The 16,848-nt window shown below is 51.6% G+C and overlaps 1 pseudogene; it reads left to right on the forward strand.

Annotated features, from left to right (window-relative positions):
• Positions 1-677: 677 nt before the first annotated feature.
• On the forward strand, positions 678-16,626 carry LOC136536670 (BTB/POZ and MATH domain-containing protein 1-like; annotated as a pseudogene).
• Positions 16,627-16,848: the final 222 nt, after the last annotated feature.

Below are 16,848 nucleotides of genomic sequence, written 5' to 3' on the forward strand. Positions count from 1 at the left end.
ATCACATCATGACTCAGTTGCAACTAACATCTTGCTGCATAATACTGTAGAGGCATACATTTGTAGTGTGGTCAAGAGATGCACTTGCAAAGGTCTTAATATCCTTTGGACTGAAAGTAATAGTATGAATGTCCCTCAAATATTTGAGTGCACATCCACCCTTTATCCCAGTCCCACAGTTTTATTAGAGGTACTCAGCCTTGAATTGATATAGCAGTGCTTGCTGGCAGTAACTGAATTATTGTAGTCACCAAATTGTGAGTAAAATGCAATCTTCTTATATTGCACTGAAGGAGAGAGAGAGAGAGAGAGAGAGAGAGAGAGAGCCTACCTGAAATTTATTAGAAAATTCTCGGTGCTGCAATGAACAGAGCAACTAAGCTGTGACTGAAGAGCAAGTTGGGACAGCATGGTGGCTGGAAAGCTCAGATCATAGACAGCCATGTTATAGCTCGGAGTTACCGTGCTTATTCATTAATCATTAAAACATGGATCTCAAGCCTCTGCCAAGATTTGCTAAGGATCCATAAGCCCTGCAAATGACCACCAATAACAATCTCACCAGGCTTAGCTGTGCCGAAAATAATGGCGTGCCAGCTCGGCCTCTCCTGAACATAACCAGGATTAGAGCTGTCAGTGCCGTTTGTGACGCAGTGTGCTGCCTCCCCTGCCTGCCACTGCCACTGCTAGAGGCTGGTTTGTCCCGACCCCTCCTCACTCGTGCGTCATTGGTTTTCAGTTGCTTGTTGTTTTTCTTTAAAAAAAATTGTCGCTTCCTGCTGGCTCTTCGAGTTCCATCTTCTATAATTGCGACCGTTCCTCTCTTTGGCAAGTGTCAGCCACAGAAGCAAATCATCTCGCGGGAATCACAGTTGATTTGTTGATTCGGTAATGTCGTTCGCCGGCGTATCTTTCATCGGCGGTGACGGACTGTTGACGCGATCTGCCCTAGCCACCACCGTCACCGACAGCGGCTACCACCTGCTTGTGGTCGACGGGTACTCGCACACCAAAGACACCACCCCGAACGGCGACTGGATAGAATCTCCCCATTTCAGAGTCGGCGGCCATCCCTGGCGTATCCGGTACTCCCCCAACGGCATAAACTCCGAGGTGGCTGACTACGTATCCCTTTATCTCTTACTTGATGATGATGACAACGTCGCCGAGACGACTGTGAAGGTGCAGTTTGATTACAGTTTGGTTGACAAGGCTGAGAAGCAACTGCCATCAGACATCCAAGAAATCGAAGTGACAAACTTCAGTAACGACTGCTCGTTTTGGCGTTATTCTTTTAGCGGTAGGCGACGTGTCCGTCGACGGCGAGACGTCTGAGGTGATTTTATCAATCTCGAAATTTCAGTCCAACTCAGTTCTTCGGAGGTGCTCATAATTGTAGAGTGTGCATGTGTACGTTCATAGGGGTGATTGTACGCTCGTGTATATGAGCATTTGCGTCTGTAACTAGGTCTTGCAAAAAAATGATTTCATGAAAAGAGATTGTCGGGGACCAATACTAAGGTACCCGAAGAGAAGCTAATAACCATACATTGATTCGTCCGAGCAGTCAAGAGCGTGACTATAGCCCAAACCGACCCCAGGTGCGCCAACTCCGCCTCGCTCGACCCCTGAGGGTTGGCTCCGCCTCACCCGACACCGAGGTCGCGGGCTCCGCCTCATCCGACTTCTGAGGGTTGGCTCTGCCTCGCCCGACACCGAGGCCACGGGCTCTGCCTCGCCAAACCTCTGAGGGCTGTCTCCGCCTTGCCCAACCCCTGAGGGTTGGCAACGCCTCGCTCGACACCAAGGCCGTGGGCTCCGCCTCGTCCGACCCCTAAGGGTTGGCAATGCCTCGCCTGACACCGAGGCCATGGGCTCCGCCTCGTTTGACCCTTGAGGGTTGGCTCTGCCTCGCCTAACACCGAGGTCATGGGCTCCACCTCGCCCGACCCCTAAGGGTGGCTCCGCTTCGCCCGACACCGAGGCCACGGGCTCCGTCTCGCTCGACCCCTGAGGGTTGGCTCCACCTTGCCCGACACCGAGGCTGCGGGCTCCGCCTTGCTCAACCCCTGAGGGCAGACTCCGCCTCGCCTGACCTCTGGGGGCAGGCTCCGTCTCGCTCGACACCAAGGCCGCGGGCTCTGCCTCGCCCGACCTCTAAGGGCTGGCTCCGCCTCACCCGACCCTTGGGTTTGGGCTCCGCCTCGTCCGAGCCTTGGGTTCGCGTTCCGCCTCACCCGACCCCAAGGCCGAGGGCACCGTCTCGTCCGACGGAGACCCATACCATTGCCAACCACTTCAGGTCCAAGCGTATGGGCCTGAGTCAAAGCTCTGACGCTAGGGAAGAGACTGGCACACCTCAATGTAGCCTGTGACCCACGACGAGACATACCTAAGGGTTCACGTCAGGAACAGCATTGGGTGTACTGGTACTGTTCTGCCTAACCCCCGTACGAACACTGACGGGCACGTTAGTTCGACACGATGACCGCCAGGATGAAGTGGAGCGCCATGACTGGCGGACGACACCTATACATGGCGCTAGTGACGGACAGGGCCGCGATGGGAAGCTATCCCTGTTGACATCTACAGGGCCGATGGGACCCACATATAGGAGAAGAAGGACCCAGTGATCCTGAAAGGACTTCTTCCTCTCATTCTCTTCTCTTCCTTCACTATAACACGTGCTTTCCCTTGGCCTATAAAAGAGAAAGCAGGATGTCCCACAAGGGGCATCGAACTCGAATCGATCGCATCGCAACACATCGCACCGATTCAGACTCAAACTCTGAATCAATTAGAACACAAGCACACAGCAAAGAACCAACCAAGCCCATGGTGCACGTTCGCTCCCCTCACCAGAGACTTGTGACCAGTCCCTCTCTCACTGTTTGTAACACCTACTACAAACTTTCAGTGCTAGTAACACGAGCAGCAGCAACGAACTGAATGTAGGAATATTTTGCCCGAACTAGTATAAACCTCGTGTCCTCTTAGCATGCCATCCGAGCCAGACGCGCAATATTAGAAATTTACTTATTGGTGACAACTTGAAACAACGACAGTTGGCGTGCCAGGTAGGGGCCTTTTGCGCGTCTTGACATCCACACCAGGCATCGGATGGCTAATCGCAACCTCAGCTGGGTCCTGGGCGCGCATGTGCGCTTTGGGGACCTGGACTTCATCGTCGTGACGGAGGGGGAGTGGTGATGGCTCCCCCCGCCGTCCGACCTCTCCACTCCGCCGACCTCGACGCGATCACCAAGGTGCTTGAGGAGCTGTAGCTGCACGCACCGGAGGCCCATGCCCCTGGGAGCAACCAGCTCCTCGGCTTCTACCACAGGAGGTTAGAGCACTAGCTCGGTGTCTTCCTAGAACCCCGACCGTCCTGGGAGGACCTAGGCCACCTCTTCTTTTTCGTTCGCCAACGTCATGGCGCAACTTGCCGGAGGAGAGCCGCTCTCTTCAGCATACCACATCCGGAGCGCCCCAACAGCACTCATGTCCGGTCTCCGCAACACCGCAGAGACCGTTGATCGCCCTGTGGCGCAATGCGCGCCTCGAACCCCCACGAATGGCAAGTTCGTGGGGATGACCGAATATGTCGCGGAGTCTTTCCACGACATGTTCATAGGAGAATCGGAGTCACCCTTCAGCTCTGACTCCGGCAGGGAGAGCCATCGCGCCCTCTCATGAGTGTTTCATGGCTGGTACCCCTAAGGGACACGTTGAAAGCATCCACAAAGAGGAGGCAACACCGATGAACAACCTCGACAATGAGGTTGAGGGGGAGACAGGGGCCCCACCCCGCCTACAAGTGGAGCAGCGGAAGATCTGGCACCTAGAGCTCGAGAAAGCATGACTCTAGCTCAGCAGGAACACGTGGAGCTCGATCGAGAGATCGAGTGCCATAGAGACGGTAGGCGCGCGCGCACCATGGCCCACGACGTAAACTGGAGGATCATCGCGGACGATGAAGCCCTCCCACACTTCGTCCGGGCGAGCCAAAACATTGCTATTGCGGTGGCCTTGTTCCGTGGGCTTTTGGGGCCCACGACGCCCGAGGATCATCGGGCCCACCGTGAGATCCGCACGCTGCTCGAGCATGCGGCGGCATAGTAGGCTGAGAGCTCACTGTCTCAACGACGTGAGCTCGACGCCAGCCAGCGCACACCCTTAGTGCAACTTGACAAGGACGTGTTAGTCCACTAGGCGCCACATGGTGGCAGGCTGTGCACCGCGGTCTCGGTACATCAGCGTCTCGGCCGCAACCGTGACGCGCATGACACCCTTGACACCCGTAGGCATGCCTGTGGTGATCTGAGGGAGGGATCTAGCCATGGTTACCACCCTCATTGTGGCAGATGCTACGACAGCGGCGAGGCCTAAGGCCTGAGCCCTGGCCTACTAGGACCTTAGGCCTTTGACCGGCACATCCTCAACGTCGCCTTCCTGCCACGGTACTGACCACCAACCAACATCCCAAAATACTCTAGGGAAACGAACCCCAAACTATGGCTCGAGGATTATCGGCTTGCTTGGTAAGCCAATGGAGCGGATAATGATGACTTCATTATCCACAACCTTCTATTGTTCTTAGCCAATTTGGCACGAACATGGTTGGAACACCTTCCACCCAATAGAATCCAAAGTTGGGCGGACCTGAAAGAGATCTTCATGGGGAACTTTCAGGGCACGTACAAGCATCCTAGGAACCCATGGGATCTTAAAAACTACCGACAGAAGGCCAGAGAAACCCTCTGTAGGTACATTCGGCGCTTCTCCCGGTAGTGCAACGAGCTGCTTAACGTCGCTGGCGCCAATGTTATAGGAGCTTTCCTGTCTGGGACCACCTACAAGTCCCTGGTTCATAAGCTGGGACATAAGGGCTCGTGAACCACTAAGGAGCTCCTCGACATCACCACCAGCCATGCCTCGTGCAAGGAGGTGGTCGGAGCGATCTTCGACCGCCTCAAAGGCAAGGCAAAGCGGGACGAGGACACCGGCGAAGGTGCCTCCAGCCGTCCTATCAAGAAGAAGAACAAGCAGCGGCGCGAGGGCTCGCTCGTGGTCACCACCGACCGTAAGGGGGGCCGGAAGCCCACGGAGGGTACCCTGGACCACTTTGAGAAGATGCTCAAAGGGTCATGCTCGAACCATTCTTTCCCCATCGAGCACCTATACAAGGACTATGACCTCTTGAAGCGGTTCTTGTCTAGAGGCTCCGACAAGGGGAAGCCTATGAAGGAGACCAACTAGATGAAGCACGCAACATTGCCCTCCTCCGCTCGTCCATGTACCAGCAAGGATTACACCGGTACCACGGCCATCGAGTGTGAGGTTGGGCCTTCAACGTCCGGGACCTGCTGCCCCACTTCATCCAAAGCAACAAGAAGCCACCACGAGTTCTCTCCACCGTGGGAGGGACCACACATCGTTATGGGGGTGATCCAATCAGGCACCTACAAGCTCAAGGACATCGATGACGAAGTTTTTGTCAATGCCTAGAACATCGAGCAGCTACGTCAGTTTTACCCTTAATATACACACACTTTCTCTTATCAGTTTCGTTATCAGCTCCCTGATCTTTAGGTGATGCCCAACCCCAGCAATAGTGGGGGGTCGGGCCTCACTCGAGGGCTAATAAGAGCGTAACTATCCAGTAGACAGTCTCTACGTCCAACCCTTTCTCATGATTAAAGACCCAGAAGTGAAGTTTGCGAAAACAAACACTGAGTAAAACTAGTCGGACTGCGAGAAACCTACACCTCGGTGGCTAAGACACCTTTGCTCACTAGCGTAATTAGAGTTTTTTTTCTACACCCTGGGCTTTTTGACCTTAGCCATAGAAAGAGTCGGTATGCATTTAAGAGTCTATCCGCCTGACAAACATTCTCCGTGCCCGACCCCCTCTCATGTTGAGACCTAGAAGCTGGGGTTATGGAAAAAACTCTAAGTAAAACTGATCGGACTATGAGAAACCTACGCCTTGGCGGCTACGGTGTCTTTGCTCACCAGCGTGATCAGAGTTTGCTCACCCGCACCTTGAGCTTTATGGCCTTGATGATGGAAAGGGTCAGAACGTGCTAACCTTTTTATACAAAAGGGGGAGAAGGGCTAAAAACTGTTTGGCCACAACGAAATCTAAGAGCTTATCCATTTATTACAAGTTTGTCGCTTAACTTATCTACCTAACCAAGTCTTTGGGTGGGATGTTCTCATCCCCTATCTCCACAGGTAAGTCCTATCCCAGCAGGTAACACAAGTCAATGGGACGGCTTGGCCGCTGCCAAGAGACGGGTAGGGTGCAGTAGGATGCCCCGCGCGGGTTATGACAACCCTATCACCAATGATAGACCTAGACTTCACTCGAACATGTCAAGTAAGAGCTCCCCGAACCCATCACTCATGCCATCAAGGTAGGTCCTACGCCAGCAGGTCGCCCTTTATTTATGCACATTTTCTATTATCAATTTTTCTATTGAGCCCCCGACCCCAACAACAGCAAGGGGTCAGGTCACGCTCGGGGGCTGGGAAGGGTGTCTATTCGGTAGACATTCTCGATGCCCGACCCCTTTCTCATGCTAAAACCTAAAGGCAAGGTGTGTAAAAACAAATACGGGGTCAAATTGGTCAGACTACAAGAAACCTATGCCCCAATGGCTACGACATTTTTTGCTCACCAGCATGATCAAAGTTTGTTCCCCGCACCCTGAGCTTTAGCCTCAGTCTTCTCGAGAAGGGTTCGGAGGGGCCCACCTATGAAATCTCCATCAAGGAGAGGCCAACTGGTCACCCAGGTCGGTCGGACGGCTCAAGCTGCTGTCGAGAGATGGGTCACCCTTTAGTTTACGCACATTAATTTCGCTATCGAGCCCCTGACCCTAGCAACGGCAAGGGGTCAGGTCTCACTCGGGGCTGGCAAGAGTGTCTATTCGGTAGACATTCTTTATGCCTGACCCTTTCTCACATTAAAAAACTAGAAGCAAGGTGTGTGGAAACAAACATTGGGTCAAATTGGTTGGACTGTAAGAAACCTATGCCCCGGTGACTATAGCATTTTTTGCTCACCAGCATGATCAGAGTTCGTTCCCCGCACCCCGAGCTTTAGCCTCCTCCTTCTCAGGAAGGGTTTGGAGGGGCCCACCAATGGAATCTCCATCGAGGAGAGGCCGACAGGTCGCTCAAGCTGATCTAAGGGCTCGGGTAACAACCGAGAGATGAGTAGAGAGCAGTGGAATGTCCCATGCAGGTCACACCAACTCCGTTATGAATGACGGACCTGGACCCCACATGGACATATCTGGTAAAAGCTCCCCGAACCCATCACTCGAGCCATCGAGGTAACTTTACCAACCCCCACTTTACTTTTTAGGTACATGAGCATTCATTCATCCATTCTCATGCGTGCATTCATACATTCATTCATACATCCATTCATACATTCATTCATACATTCATCTCATACATCCAAGCATTGCATATGCATTCATACATTCATTCATACATTCATTCATACATTCATCTCATACATCCAAGCATTACATATGCGTTCATACATTCATTCATATATTCATTCATACATTCATTCATACATTCATTCATACATCCAAGCATTGCATATGCAATTATTGCATCACAACGCTTCGCATCACGTCATGAAGCGGTAGTCGTCTCATTCAACATGAGCAGCAACCGACTGAGGTTCGAAGGCTGGCCTATGAAGGGCTCAAGGCCACCTCGCGTCAAATAGAGTCTGGGGAGAAAAACTTAGATGAGCCCCAGCGGCCTTGCCCAACCCCGCTTAGAAGCGGACAGGGATATTTAGACCTTTCTTGTTCGATCCTAACCTCTAGCATAGCTCGCATAATCTCCATCGAGGAGAGGCCAGTGGGCCACCTGAGCAAATCAAATGGCTCAGGCATTTGCCGGGAGGTGGGTTAAGGAGCAGTGGAATGCCACATGAGGGCTATGCTGACCCTATCAACGAATGACGGACTCGGATTCCACTTGGACGTGCCCATTAGTGAGCTCACCAATCACGACACTCGAGCCATCGAGGCAAATGTTGTTAGCTCAGCCCCTCTGGTTGTGGAAACCGAGGACAGGGTGACGCATGAAATCTGACCGACCCCTACCAACCCCCATGGGGCTCGAGGGCTCGAGCCGCCCGACCCAAAATCAGGAGTCTAACTGATCAAGGTTTGAAAGTCGGCCCACGGAGGGCCCAAGGCCGCCTCGCATTGAACAGAGCCAGGGAAGAAAATGCAGATGAGCCCCAACAGCCTTCACTCAACCTGCTTAGAGGCGGACAGGGTCATCTCAACCTTCTTGTTCGATCCTAAACCTCTAACCAAGCCCATAGAATCTCCGTCAATGTGAGGTCAGCAGGCCACCTGAGTCACTCTCCAGAGCAACACGGGCATCTATCAGGAGGTGAGTTAAGGAGCAGTGGAATGCCACATGAGGGCTATGCCAACCCCATCACAAACAATGGACCTAGATTCCACTCAAACATGCCCATTAGCAAGCTCACCGAGCACATCACTCGAGCCATCAAGGCAAGTGACGTTAGCTCAACCCCTTCGGTTGTGGAAACCGCGGATGGGGCGACAACCATAAAGATGAGCCAACGCTCGATCGGACTCCTGCTACGAGTGGGGGCTCAAGGAAAGATTGGACTCGCAAGGAGACCGAACATACGGTCGTAGAACGATGGCTCAGATCCTAGGGAGGGGGTATGCATGAAAACAAGAGACACTTTCTCTTACTAATTTCACTATTCTCTCCTTGACCTTTAGTGACACCTGACCCAACAACGGGAAGGGGTCGAGTCTCACTCAGGGGCTGATAAGGGTATACATACACCCTTTTTTGAAATAGTTGCCATGCTCGACACCCCTCCTTATGTTAAACCTAGTAGCAAGGTCTGCGGAAACGAACGACTGAGCAAGGCTGGTCAGACTATAAGAAACCTATGCCCTAGCGGCTATGGCACTCTTGCTTACCAGCATGATCAGGGTTTCCCTCCTACACCTTGAGCTCTACGGTCTTAACAAACTGAAGGGTCCGAACGCATCAAAACAAAGGAACAGACTTGGTCAAACAAAACAAAATGACAAGTTTATTTAAGCATTATAAAAAGGTCGGCATTTGTCCGCTGATTACAAGAATGATCGATCTATTTCACTAACTGGCCCCTCTGGAGGGAAACTATGCTTTCGATCTTGTCCGTTAGGTCCTACGAAAGGGGAGCCACCTCCACTTCCATCTCCTCTAGCTCATGGACTTCATAGCTAGGCACAAAGCCATGGCTCATTGTCTCCAAGTCGATGTTGTCCCCATAATGAGAATGAGCAATCATGAAGGATTGGTTGACCCAAGCGCGAAGCGCATTCCTATCGAGTTGGCGCACCTGAGCTGTGATCTCAACGACGTGGGCCACGAGCGAGCTGGTCCCCTCTGACCGCACCACCTCAAGGTCATCGTAGACCACTTCTAGGGCAGTGCTCAAGATACCGAGCTCATCGCTCTTTGCCTTAGCGAGGTCCATGGCTAGCTAGGTAGAAACGCTTTCAGCCTCCAGCTTCTAGGCCATCGCATTTCCAAGCTCAGCCTAGATGGAGCCGACCTTCTGTTGCGCATCATTGCGCTCTAGGCAGGCCTAGTCATGCTCTCAAAGGGCCTAGTCGCGCTTCTCATGAGCCATGCCACGCTCCGAGCAGAGCCTCTCTGTGGTTTGGAGCAGCTCATCTTGCTCCTTGCATAGCCGAGTAACCATCGTGGCATCCAGACTCGCCCTGTTCTCTAGGGCCGCGAGCTTCTCCTCGGCCCCCAGCTTTAGCTCCATTTCCTTCTCGACCTCGGCCAGAAGGTCAAGGATATGCTGGCGGGTCTCAGCGTCCTTCTGGAGCAGGTTGTCCCACTCCTTCCTGACCTTAGTGGCCTCCTTGTTGTCCCTCCGCGATCTCACCAATAGGGCCTCGAACGCCCTCTCAGCCTTGTCAGCATACTGATGGGCCTTGGCCACCCATGACCAAAGACTGTCTGCCTCCTCGGCGAGAGGAGTCAGCTCGGCCACCCTCAACTAGGTGGCAACAAGCTAAGCGGTCACCTCCTCGTGTAGCCATGCCTCCTCGACGAGGCGGTCCTAGGTTTCCTTATGCTCATGAAGCAACCGAGACTTTCCCCGGCTGTGAGTGATATGGGACTAAAACAAGACAATGGCTAGAATACAAAAAATATACAGAGAAAGAAAAGGGTGAGAAGCAGGGTCAAGTGAATACCTAGCCGGAGAGAACGACAACGTCGCACAGGGCACCTCGGGCGTGGTCCAGGCCTTCGAGCACGGACATGACCCCCACATCGATGTTGTCCCGCTCTATGCTCTCTATGGTGGTGTCGAGAGTAAAGAGCATCGACGTCGGATACTTTGGACTCGCCCATCGGAGTAGGGGCTCGCCCTGCATAGGTGAGTCGCTACCTACTAATGTTAGGGCTAGGGATAGCTCCCCGCTGGCTCCGATCGTCGCCGACCCTTCTTGCCATGATGTCCCTACTAGGACACTCCCTCCGGCGATAGAAGGGGTTAACGGCATGGACGCTGACTCCTCTCCTAGCACCATGATCTCCGAGGACCCCTCGACCACGTCCCCCTCCGTTCGGCCCACTCTAGACACCATCGCTTGGGCCACCGATGGTGCAGGTCATGCTGGTTGCTCAGGCACCACCACGATAGCGCCTGGCTATGACCCACCTGTCAAAGCCACTGCCACCTCTGCCTATGTCGGTGGGGTCCTGGCCGGCTGCATCACGCCCACCATGGTTGGCACCACGAGCGCGGTCGGTAGCCTCATCTGCCCCGTCGTCGGTAGCAATATCACCACCATTGTCGGATGTTCCATGACCTTCAAAGGCATCCCTTGAGCCCCTACATCTGCCCGTCCCGCCAAAGGCACGAGCGCCACCGTGGGCGGCGCCTGACTAGCCAGCGACGTAGCCACGCTAGTGCCGCTCCTGCCCAAAATGGGCGTGACACCAGCCGATGGCTGCCACCTCACTTGATGGGCAATGCTCTTCTTTGGCGCCAGCGCCAAAGGATTACGCTATCTCCTAACACTACAAGAGATGAAAAGCATAAGTCACGAGAAATCCGACCAATATAGAGAAAAATAGAAGGGCTGATGACTCACCTCTGAGCCGTCGGGTGGCAGATACGTTTGGGGGGGCGAGCCCCCCGACCTCTGCTCCACCTCATCGGGTCAAGGCCATTTCAAGCCCGCCCCCTACTCCTGGGCAGAGGGGCTCACTCCCCTTGGATTTTTGAGCACGACAGCGGAGCCACCCGCCTCCGCTGGCACCTCGGGCACGGCGGCAGAGCCGCCCATCCCTGTTGGCTCCTAGAGCAGGCCGATGGTACGGTCCGTCTTCACCACCTCCTTGGACATTCCCTTCCCTCCATGGAATGGGAAGGGTCCCGACTCCTACAAGGACGAACCGATACCTGTTAGCACATCCTCATTTTCTAGGTCATCCTGCTTGATGCCATCGACTACCTCGTCGTCGTCTCCATCATCATCATCATTGTCGCTATCGGTGTCCTCCCCTTGCTCCCATGCCTACATCTTCTATTGTTTCTTCTTCCTCTTGTCCTCCTTTGCCTTCCTTAGTTGCTCGCCCTAGCGTGATTCACTGCCCTCGTGGACGAATCCCTCGGTAATGGCATCGGGTGATCCATGAAGATGAGGTCCCTCGGCTGGTCCTGTCCCTCTCAAAGTTAGTATCAAGAGGTCGGGAAATCAATTGAAGAGGAGATATGAGGAGGGGAAACTTACGAAGATGACATAGCCTGGTTCCGGCCACATCAGAGGATGTCCTGGCACCGGGTAGACAAAGTCGAGGGGGTGCCCACGTTATCCTATGAAGGCTCCATCACCTCCTTAATGCATTGTGCGACCTCGGAGTGGGGAACGCTCCCTTGGCAAGCACCGTTCCATCGAATGACACCCTAGGCACCATCGCGTACAGCAGGAGCACGCGCATCATCAATGGTGCCACCCTCCTTGCGTGGTAGGCTCTGATGACGCCTAACCCCTTCAGTCCGCTCTCCTTCAGGATGTGGATGACGGCAATGTGGTCCCAAATCTTCTTCTTGTCCTTCTCCGAGACATCCCACTTCCTCCATGACTCTAGGGCCTCCTCGATCAGGCGCCCAGTGAACTCTGGCAGAGGGGTGGCGGTGTCGTTCGTGAGGTAGAACCACTATGAATGCCACCCCTTGTTGAACGTCGATAGCTGCATCGGCGGATACTCACCAACCTAGTTGTTCCAGAGTTGGATGACGACGCACCCCATCGACATGTGTAGCTCCTGCCTGCCGCTCTTCTCCCTCTTCTTCTAGAGGGTGATGGTGAAGAAGTACCTCCACTAGTCAAAGTGGGGGCTGATCCCCAGGAATCCCTCACACAGGGCAACGAACGCCGCCATGTGCTGGATCCCGTTGGGGTTGAGATGCTGCAGCTCAATCTTGTAGTAGTGCAGCAGCCCCTGGAGAAATCTGTGGGCAGGGGTCACGAACCCACGCTCATGGAAGTGGGTGAACGCCACCACATAGCAATCGGGCAGCAACGGTAGATCCTCCTCGCCGGGCAGCAACCACTCCTCGGCCAAGGTCCACGCGCGGAGAAGACCACAACGGACGAGGCCTTCCATGCGCTGGAAGGTGATGTCAGAGCGGCACCCTGGATCCATTAGAGGTGGGGGCAGACGGATGTGGGCTCAACGGCGATGGGGATACGGAGGCAGGAAACCTAAGCAATTGGCGGCGGCGGTCGTGGCTGCAGAGGCAAGGATGCAAGGTATGGAACCCCGGGGGCGAACCGGAGAAATCAGCACATCTCAAGGACAACAGTCTCACCATAAAGTGCGACATCGTGGTCAACAACGATGTCTATGTCGATAGAACTAGAGCCAACACTGCCTCTTTTGTAGGGGTGCCAGCATCTCACATGAACCAACATCTCAGCTGTCTACTTCAGGCCTCATTTAAATCTAGTGTGTAATGTTTTGGGGTGTTACATCGAGTGTCATATGGGGATGTCGCATGGGGTGTTCGGATACTAATAGAAAAATAAATTATAGAATCCGTTAGTAATCCGTGAGATGAATTTATTAGGGAATTTGGTGTTTCTACCCTTATTCCATAGTGTAATGGTGATTTTACCCCTTATTTTTTTAACTTTGTGATTTTATCCTCCTTATATTCAAACGAAGCTCCCGTCTACCCCTCGTAACACCATCTAAAATTGTTGGATTAACTGGTTAAAAAAAAGAAAAAAGAAAAGGCACCTACATAAAAAGACCATGATACCCCTCACTCCCTATCTCCTTTGTCACGGTCTCTCGAATCGTCCCCGAAGGGAGTCGCGACTCGTGGCTCGACGCCCGGACTTGCGCTAGGGTTTCACTACCCGGCGGCGTGGCAAGAGGCGGCGCTGCTCCTCCTCCCTCCGACACGCTTCCCCCTCGGCTCATCTCCTCCTCCCTTTGGCCCGCTTTCCCTAGCTCATCTCATCCTCCCCCGGTGGCGCGGCCATCGGCTGGGAGCGCCGCGCAGGCTCCGCCCAGCCCACTACCCCTGGCTCGTGCCCTCGGTGGTGTGGCTGGGGGTCTCGCTCAGCCCCGCCCCGCAGGCTGGAGCCCGCAACAGCAGCATCTTGACCAACATCTCTAGTCAGGCACCATGGAAGAGCCCAGGTACACTCAACAATTTTTAGATGTGTGCTTCAATGCAGTAGAAAAATAGCCACGATTAATAGATGTGTTAAGTCGTTTCTTCCATGCTGTGATTTGTAGGCTAAATCATAGTAAATTGGAACTTGTTAGAGTGCGCTCATTTTTTAGCTTGCCAGACAGTGGTCAAAAAACATGGTGGCAAGGTAGAACTTTGCCAACCAAAGTTGTTGACACAAATAGCTTTGACCTGCTGCAGCTAGTTGATTTCATTGCTGAGCATTGCTTGTGGGGCTCTAAACAGTACATTACCTTGTGGCGTGATTTGGAGAATGATTCTATGGAAATTAAATCTGATGAAAATTTGTTAGAGTGGTTTCTAATCAATGTAGAGGATGAATTAGTATGTATCAATGCTCAGATAAATAATTTTCTACGAACAATTCTACGAACGAACATTTAGTGCAAGTGGTACTGTAATGGGAAGGGGAAGGGGAAGGGGAAGAGGAAGGGGAAGAGGAAGGGGTTCAGCAGAGGACAACAATGAGACAATGTATGTGATTCATGGCCGTTGTTCGTTACTATTTTTCTAGCAAATTTCAGCATTGCCACTTATATTAACTTGCTTTTACACTATTCTTATTAAGTGCAAGTGGTACAGGAAGCGGAAGCGGAAGAGGAAGAGGGAGGAGAAGAGGGTCAAGAGAGTCCAACAATGAGACAAACTAAGACATAGCATCTTTGCTTCTCTTTACTACATATTTTAGTAACTTTACTAATATAATTATGCTCCTTTTTCATACAATGTGCAAGTGCTTCAGGAAGGAGAACAGGAAGAAGCGGGACAGGAGCATCTTCTGGGAGGCTTGCTACTTTGTTGAGTTTCAATGCTTGATATGTAGCTCACTGCTAGTTTCTTAGAAAACTCACTACTAGTTTCTACTTTTGTTTCACATGTCATTTGGTGTTTCACATATTATTTGGACCTTTGTGTTGATGTTTGACATGTTATTTGGATCTCTATATTGGCATCTAATATGGTACTGTGATGGCATGTTATATGGATCTGGTTTGTTGTCGTTAATGTAATATGTGTGAAATTAATTTGTTGTGTGATATTAAATTCTGTTTATATGGATTGTCAGCAAAAATGCTGTCGATTTTTTCTAAAAAATCTGTATACAAAATGTCCATTTGTTGATTAAAACAAGGGTAAAAACATAAATAGCATAATAAAATAGGGGTAAAAACGCATGAACAAAGTTGTCCTTTTGTCCAAAAGTCAACATCGTTATAGGGGCTGAACAGACTAGGGTAGAGTCTCCCTTCATTTTGAAAAAGCAGAGGTAAAATCATAAAGTTAAAAAACGAGGGTAAAATCACCATTTCGCTTAAAAATAAGGATAGAAACGCTTAAGCCCCAATTTTTCAAGTCTAATTAATTCGTCATTAGCACATGTGTTACTGTAGCACCACATTATCAAATCATGAACTAATTTGGCTTAAAAGATTCATCTCGCAAATTAGTCGTAAACTATGCAACTAATTATTTTTTAGTCTATATTTAATACTCTATACATGTATTAAATATTTAATGGGATAGAAAGTAAATTTTAGAAGAAGGAACTAAACTAGGCCTCAGTCTACAGAGGGTTCCGATGTGAGCTTCGAGATCAGCGGAGAGATCTTCGCTGCACACCGGTGCATACTCGCCTGCAGGTCGACGGTCTTCAAGGGGCAGCTTCTTGGCGCCATGAATGAGGGATTGACGGCAGGTGTCGTACGCATAGATGACATGGAGGCACGAGTGTTCAAGCTCCTCCTTGGGTTCGTTTAGAGTGACTCAATGCAGGAGATGAAGAAGACAATGATGTCATGTGGCAGCAGATAGGTATGATCTCCTAAGGCTGAGGCTGATCTGCGAACAGAAGTTGTGTACGTACATCAACACGACTACAGCAGCAACGATTCTTGCGCTAGCTGAGAGGCACCATGGCCGAGGGCTCAAGGATGCTTGCTTGGACTTTCTTATCAGGACTCATGCCAATCTGCAGGAGGTAATCACCCTGTTCGCTGATGCTGAAATTTAACTTATACTGATACTTAGTGCTGAAATATTGTGAGCGGTGCTTTGGCGGCCTGGACCACCTAGCTAGCACCTGTCCTTTAGTCCTCAAAGAGCTCATTGCCAAGCTTGTGTCACCTAATAAGAAGGCTTGGATTGATGTCAACACAGCATTCGTCGTTGTGCCGGCATCTGACATGCACCAGCGTTTCACTCGCCTCCTCCAGTCTGGTGAGGACACCGATGTCGTATTCGAGGTCAGCGGAGAGAAGCTACATGCACACCGCTGCGTGGTTGCAGCCAGATCTGCAGTCTTTAGGGCTGAGCTTTTTGGCCCCATGAAGGAGGGCACGACCACCGGTGTCATACGCATAGATGACATGGAAGCAAAAGTGTTTAAGCTATTGCTTACTTTCATTTACAGCGACTCAATGCCAGACATTAACGAAGAGGAGGACATGGAGGAGGATGACGATGACGTGGACGATGTAGAAGTGATGTGGCAGCACTTGCTTGCGGCGGACGATGTAGAAGTGATGTGGCAGCACTTGCTTGTGGCGGCAGGTAGGTATGATCTCCAGAGGTTGAGGCTGATGTGTGAAGACAAGTTGTGTGGGTACATCAACGCGACCAGAGTGGCGAGCATCCTTGAGCTAGCTAAGCAGCATCATTGCCGAGGACTGAAGGATGCATGCTTGGATTTTCTGAACTTCCCTCCTAATCTTCAACAAGTCATGGTGGCCGGCGGCCTCAACCACCTGAGGAGTAGCTGTCCCTCTGTGCTGATAGATCTCATTGCCATGCTTGCATATCTGAAGCTTGATAACTGACGAACTCTAATTGGTATGCACTATATACTACACTTCAAAATGTTCCTACGTCAAAATATATAAGTATGTCATCGACTACAATTTTCTGCTTAAATATATGCTCGATGTTATGCAGTATTATGAGTTCATTATTTTCCAGCGAAATTCATTTTTCCCCCTTCTGGATATGCAAGACAGTGTATGCTGCATCTACTCTTAGGTGATTACTAAATGTTGATCAAG

The sequence above is a fragment of the Miscanthus floridulus genome, chromosome 2 (genome assembly GCF_019320115.1).
Source record: "Miscanthus floridulus cultivar M001 chromosome 2, ASM1932011v1, whole genome shotgun sequence".
Lineage (NCBI taxonomy): Eukaryota > Viridiplantae > Streptophyta > Magnoliopsida > Poales > Poaceae > Miscanthus > Miscanthus floridulus.